The 7,372-nt window shown below is 45.7% G+C and overlaps 1 protein-coding gene across 1 annotated transcript in view; it reads right to left on the bottom strand.

Annotated features, from left to right (window-relative positions):
- The window catches only part of ARHGEF26 (Rho guanine nucleotide exchange factor (GEF) 26), a 126,268-nt gene that overhangs the window by 5,477 nt on the left and 113,419 nt on the right, over positions 1-7,372 (bottom strand). The gene's annotated exons all lie outside the window — the stretch shown is intronic.

Below are 7,372 nucleotides of genomic sequence, written 5' to 3'. Positions count from 1 at the left end.
GGGAGCGCCGCCACGCTTCCCAAGCGGCGCACTATCCAGTGCACCACCGGGCCGGCCCAAGAGGAACTTGTTAAAGCCACACTACACGTCAGATAGAAGCACCTGACATCCATTATTTCACGTAATCCTCCCAAAGCCCATCCAAAGGACGAGAAGACTAGATGAAAGTTTCAGGGTGACTGTTTCAAACCAAGGTCACTACGCCACTCTACCCTCTCAAGAAGGCACGCCTTTGTGTCCAATACTTGAAAACATCTTTTCCTCCCATAACAGCCAGCACGTCAGAAGGTTTGTCACTGTCATCTCCCCCAGGTGGGTCCTTGCATCAGGCAGAGAGGGCTCCTTAGAGCACTGGAACATGGCACGCTGGTCCACGGCCTGTCCTGTCTGCTCTCTCCCTCTCAGATGCCCCTCCCTCTGTTTTTTACCTAGCTATGCCCACCCACTGCCAGTTAAAAGTTTTCCTATTGAGGAATCACATACATGAAATGGACTGTGCTAACTGTAAGTGCATACAGCTCCGTGAGTGCTCACTTACGTACACCATGTACACATGCTGCCAGATCAAGATACAGACATGCCAAGAGGTTCCCTTTTATCCCTTTCCAATCAATAACCTCTGTCCAAAGTTAACTGCTATTAGGATTTCCATCACCATGGATTAATTTTGTTTGTTTTGTACTTTAATGGAATCCTATAGTATGAACTTTTTTGTATTTGGCTTCTTTTGCTAATACATCCACTCAGTATTAAAAACACAAGCCTCACCTCCTCCAGGTGGCCTCCTGATACATAAACCCACACTTCTGTCCTCATTCCAGTCTGATAATCCTGTGCACAGGCACCGCTCTGCACAGCTCTATCACACTGTCAATCAACAGTAAGCTTCATGAAGGCAGGCATCTTATCTGTTTGGGTCACTGCATCATCTCCAGAACACTGCTTGCCACTTAACAGGGGATCAGTAAACATCTGCTGACCAATGAATCACATCCTTCACTGCACACTGAGCCCGATCATTTATAGACTTGTCTGCTTCTCTTATCAGATCATAAACTCTAAGAGGACAGGGATTAGATCTTGTAAATAATATCATAGAGCACTTATGTGCCAGGCATGGTGCTAAGTAATTTGCAGGTGTCATCTAATCTAATCTTTACAACAATCTTGGAAAGAAAATATTACCATTATTATTTCTATTTTTCCAGAGGACAAAGCAAATCTGGAGTGTTAAGTGCCTGCTCCCAGGAGATGAGTGTTCCCTGGCAGGTGCTTCCAAAATAATGGAGGAGGCAAGAGGGTGAAACTGCAGTGTGCTGGAAGACAAGCTTACTTAAAAGAATAAAATGAGGCCAGGCTCTGGCCAAGCCGGTGTGGCATGTAGCAATATGCACAATTTATATAGAGACTGATGACACTGTCTTGCTTTTAAAAACTTTGTCTCTCCCTAATACAGGACAAAGGGCTTCACAATGCAGTTATAAGGAACAACTAAAACAACTTCCTTGAAAATAATCCTCATGCAACACATAAATCTTTATATCATCTCTTTGTTAGGATAAGATCTATTTTTTACTCAGGCTCAACTAGAACTTCCAAAGTACAAAGCCAACCGAAGACTAAATATCTTGCAGATGGAAGAACTGCTCACCAAGAGAAATCTAAAATGATCCATTTGTGTCTCTGTATGCCAAACCCAAACAAGTCAGATTCAGACTTGGATTACCACCTCATCTTCACACGGCCCACACTGCCGTCTTCCCGGAGCACTTCAGAGCAATCTGGAGCCGGTGAAGCAGATCTTGCACATACAACTTTCCAGGTGAGCCCATCTCTGGCATCAAATGGCTGGTTTCAGTGGCAGCTTCACCCTGCCGCAAGTTTGCAGAAGTCCAGATGAAATCTGTCACTCCTGTGGCATGCTGCCTGGATGCTAATAGCATCTCTTAGACACAGTAGCCGCTCACAGAGACTCCAGAGGACAGAACAAGACAGTCCTTGTTGCCCGTGCTGAAAGGAGCCGCTTCTTGAAACTGCTTCAATTGAATCAGTCCCACCCCCTCTTAGATGCCGTCAATACTGCATAACATCCCCCGGGGCTTCGCAGAGTCTTGCCAAGCCCTTCCTCCCGGCATGAAGCAGAAAGCACTATATCACTAAGGCAGGGATGAGACTGGCTCATTGAAAGATGGAATGCTGAGGGCAAGAAAAACCAGGGCACTGACTTACCCATTATGAAATTTAGATATCAAGTCCAGGGCTCACTCACTGACATCTATTTTCTCCAGGGACAATATGAAATGATCAAGATGAATTCACAGTCTACCACACACCCATTCGTAAACTTTTCCCTTTGCCCAAACAGAGCGATTAGAATGAGCAACGCTGCACGAAAGTCGGCCTGCAGTGCATCCGCTGCCAAGGTTCACCTGACCACTCCTTCCACCCACTCACCCTGCACGGGCCCTGTGCTAGTGTGGGGGCTCACAGTGAATAAAACGGGGTCCCTTGCTCTTCACAGCCCTCCAACATGAACGAGCAGACAGCAGGAAACAAACACACACAAAACCCAACACAGTGAGCAGTGTGCAGAGACAGAGCACTCTCCTTAAAACACATCCGACCCAGGTAGAGACTCTTAACTTAAATATCTATCGATGCAGTCCTTCCATAACCCCCAAATTCTCCATGTATGGCATGAAATGTCTCTCAGTTTCCAATTTGGAAGTTAGCTGTGGAAGCACCTTGTCCTGCCGCTCATATAATTAGGCACAGGAGGTTTAAATTTAATTGCACAGAGGTCAAAGATATGACAAAGTCCAACTTCTCATTGAATACCAGGCATCCGCTAGAAAAGAGAGAGATGCTCATAGCTGGGAAAGTGGAAAGCAGGCTTTGAAATAACACTGTGGGGCTGCAAATGAAACCACGCAGGATGGGGGTCCCTCCGGGGACTTCATCACTGACAGGGTCTCCTGATTTCTCAGTAGAAGTGAAGAGATCTCAGTTGCTCTTTAACCTTCCTTTTATCCCTCCTAAAATGGCATTGAACAGTCACCTTTTGTGTTCCTTCTTATAGCCTACAGATTTACCTGTGGTTCCTTTTGAAATTTATTTATACATGACCTTGAAAAACAGTCCAAGCCATAGGAAGGAGCAGGATTGCAAAGACAGTTGTGTTTTTCCATTACCTCACACATTCAATTCAACTAGATTAATTCAATAAACTGATCCATGAAAGAAAACCCACAGTGTAAAAAATTATCATTGTGAATTCTGTGAGACCAAGCCTTACAAAACTGGAAACCAGCTCAAGTCACCTAATGAAAAAAATCTAAGCAAAGCAAAATAATAGCCTTAGCCCACTAAAAGAGTTCTAAAATTTAGATTTTGTGACATGTTACGTAATTAAATAAATGATTTCTTGTTTATCATATTAAGTAGCTCAGACCTCAAGTCTGGTCCAGAATCCTTCAGTTAACATGAAGTCAAATGATCTGTTTTCCCACTAATAAAATACTGATACCATCACCTCGCTCCTGTCCTATTGGGGTTGGTGATAAGAAACATAAAATCCAATACTTTGACAGGCACAATACAAACATAAAAGATTGTTATTGGACTTAGAGTCCAGGTTCAACAAGGAAAAAAATACCGTAACTTGCAAAAAATTTTTCCATGTAAACCGTCTTCTTCATATTGTGATTTTTCCTAAAGCATGAAGTAAAGACTATATCAGAGATACTACTTCCAATTTTAGTCCATCCCATTTACTTCCTGTTGTTAATTAAATCATTAACAGAGGCAGGAAGAGCGCAAAGACTTCCTCAAACAATGCCCCTTTGTCAGGAGGCCCAGGAGCTGGTTATCCGGATGGCTGACAGCACCAGCCACACTCACTAGGCTTCTAGCTCCTCTTTGTGAGAGGAATTTTGAGAGGGATTTCTTATTACGGTTTTTTTGTTGCTGTTTTTTTTGATTATCCTATAACTAAATACAATGGGTGAAGAAAGTTTGCGTTCATCACTGAACATGTCCTAGATGCCTCTTCACTGTATACACTGGCCCCAAAAGACATCCAAATTCTACTGCAAATGCAGGAAGCCAAGGGCACCACTTGCCACAGCCTGTCGTCTGTGTCAGCTGCAGCTGTCTGTGCTTCATCTTAATGGAGGCAGACAAAGGGGACTGTCCGGCTCCCACATTCCTCTTGAAAGGCCCAGAAAGGAAAAAAAAAATGACAGTGGTAAAACATTCTTCCTTGGTCCTTTCATAAAGGGTAATAAGCATTTGTATTTTCCACAGACTATTGTCTTATTAACGACACAGTGACTTAGGATCTGCAACAGACAAACAGATTAACACAGTATGCATGACATAGATGTGTGTCCTAATAACTGCTTAACCACACCCTTAATAGCAAAAGTTAAAAAACTAGTGAAGGGCCGGCCCGGTGGCGCACTGGATAAGTGCACCGCTTGGGAAGCGCAGCGGCGCTCCCGCCCGAGGGTTCAGATCCCACATATGGACTGGTTCCCGCTCACTGGCTGAGCGAGGCGCGGGGGCAGCACCGAGGGTTGCGATCCGTTGCCGGACACGGAAAAAAAAAAGACAAAAGACAAAAAAAAAAAACTAGTGAAATTTGGGGAGAACTCGCCCCAGCAGCAACAACAAGGGCAGTGAATGAAGACTGATAGGAAGCAGCACTCCCCCACCTGAGGTTACCCTTCTCCCTTGCCCTGGATATAGAAAAGCTAGTTATAGTAACTATGGGTCAATCCCAAAAATTTGTGGGGGGGAACTTGCTATGTACAGAGCAAGAAAAGAACAAGACTGGAGCTGAGTTTAGCATTAGCCATAAAACAGTGCAGGGTCGATCGATGGGAGAGAAGCGGGGGGTCAGGAGGCTGTTAATGTTGCTCACAGACAAGTGAGACGGTTGACCTAGGAAGGAGGACCGAGACACAAACAGGTGGAAAGATGCAACAGGCCTGTGCAGAGGAAGGACTGGAAGATAACAGATGAGTTCAGACATACAAGCATCGAAACTCGCACCAGGTCTCCAGACTGGTTAGTTCAAAACTGTGTCAATGGTACCACGTGCAGAAATGTGAGTGCTGGGGAGAGCAGCAGGCTGCATTTCCAAAGGGAAGAGAAGAGCAGGCGCACTTACAGACACGGGCACAGACGAAGACAGCATGGCAGAGAGGCTGAGGGAGGATCGCCGCCAGCAGGGGTCAGCGCGAGAGAGCTGGATGGTCAACGAAATTAAATGAAACTAGAGGGAAAGAAAGAGGGAGCCTGGACTGCTGGATGTGAGACCAGGAGCTACTGTTAATCTTTGGATGGAGAGGCCTCAGCAGGGTGACAGAGGGAGAAGCCACAGTGAAGATGATTAAGGGACAACTCAATACACGGCACCAGCTGCTCGAGCCAAAAGCCTCATTGCCCCTCTCACTTACTACCATCCCAGCTCATCCAGTCCATCAGTGCGTCCTGCTGCTTTTGACTCCAAAATGCAATATTTCTATCTCCTCCGATGTACCATGGTCCAAGCCAACATCAGGACTCCGCTTGGCTACACCAACAGGATCATTATTGTTCTCTCCACTGAAACTTCTGCCACCCCAACACTCCGGTCTTCCACGGAACTCCCTGCTGTGGCTTACAAGGCTCTACATCAGTGCTTCTCAAAAGGGCTGTGGTGGGGAACCAGTCCCCACCTCCTAGTCCTCAGTGGACCAGGTGTTTTCAGAAATATAGTAAAAATGAATTACTGTCGAAATCATCACATGCTTTGATGCCTCAGAAATTGTCAATTAAGTTTTTAACACAGACTGTACTGGAACAGTTCTGCTCTCAGATGCTCCAGGCTCCACCACCCTCTTGACCACCCACCGTCTCCCCAGTTTACTCTGATCAGCCACATTCGCCACATTCACGCCAAGTTCCACGACACTCAAACTCATTTCTTTGGGAGTTCTGCACTTGCTCTGCATTTCGACAAGGGTTAACTCCTTGTCATTCAGAGTTCAGTTCAAATGTCACCTCCTCAGAGAAGTCTTCCAGCACTATCTAATTTAGGGTACATATCCCTACCCCCAGCACATAACACTCACTATGTATCACATCACCAGCTTTATGGTCTTCACTGCACTTAACACTACCTGCAATGATCTTTTTCTTTTTAATTGGATCAAGAAGAAATGCTTTCCCACTGTCCCAGCTTGCTGTAGACCATGTTCCCAGGCAGACTGGAGAAAGCTCACTTCCATCCAAAGTCACCCTCCCTGAGGTCGGGAAGCGCACGGGGATGGTTCCTCTTGAATATCAGCCCAGGGCGGGGATCTGGTCTCTGTTGTTCACTGCTACATCCCAGCACTGAGAATAGCACTTGACAGAAAGTAGCTGCCCAGTAAAAACTCAGTGAATTAATTCATAGGGAGAAGTAAAGGCCACTCTCTTGAGAAGTTGTGCAAAGGGATGGAGGAATTTAGGAGTGGGTTGGGAGCCAGGAGTAATACATTGGAGGGCGGATGAGACGGGAAACATAGCGGATAAACGAACTAATGGAAATGGCACACACAGCGAGCATTTGGAATCCCCAGGGATGAGACTGCTGGGAGCAGCACTGAGAGGTTTCCTGGCAGAGGAAAGATGTCGCATGGGCCCTGAGAGGTGACCCATCTGGCAACCTAAGGAAGACTAAAGTGGGCATTCCAGGAAGAGGGAAAAACACAAACAAAGGAACAGAAAAGGAAGTTCTATGTGGAAAGTAATTTGGGAGATGCAATATCTATTCAGCATCTCCTTATAAACTATTTCAAACCATGGTGCCCTAAATTTACCATCTGGGTTTCCACAAACATTCCTTTTTTGAGTCTACAGACTTTTTAAAAAATCCATATTTTAGTAGTTTCTAACATTTAATAGCAACTTCCTGGAGTTTCCCTTCCAGATCCAGAACAAGGCTAAACTGAGCAGCAAGGTGGGAGTGGGCAGTCTACCAGCAGGTCAGCAGCTTCTCAGTAAGATTAAAATCTGTCACTAGAAAGATCACTGGGGGCCGGCCCGGTGGCGCACTGCTACAGTGCGCCGCTTGGGAAGCGCGGTGGCGCTCCCGACGAGGGTTCGGATCCCACATACAGACTGGTTCCCGCTCACTGGCTGAGCGAGGTGTGGGCGCAGCACCGAGGGTTGCGATCCGTTGCCGGACACGAAAAAAGACAAAAAGGAGAAAAAAAAAAAAAAAAGAAAGATCGCTGGACTGTCAGGAGGCCAGGTTCTGGTTCTGGCTTTGGCAATAACTCACTTCCCATATGACTTTAGGCAAATCACTGAGCCTTTTTTTTTTTTTTTTTTTTTTTTTTTT

Source organism: Galeopterus variegatus, unplaced genomic scaffold (assembly GCF_000696425.1).
Source record: "Galeopterus variegatus unplaced genomic scaffold, G_variegatus-3.0.2 Scaffold3369, whole genome shotgun sequence".
Lineage (NCBI taxonomy): Eukaryota > Metazoa > Chordata > Mammalia > Dermoptera > Cynocephalidae > Galeopterus > Galeopterus variegatus.
The sequence above is the reverse complement of the archived record's forward strand: the minus strand, read 5'-3'. Positions and strand labels throughout refer to the sequence as shown.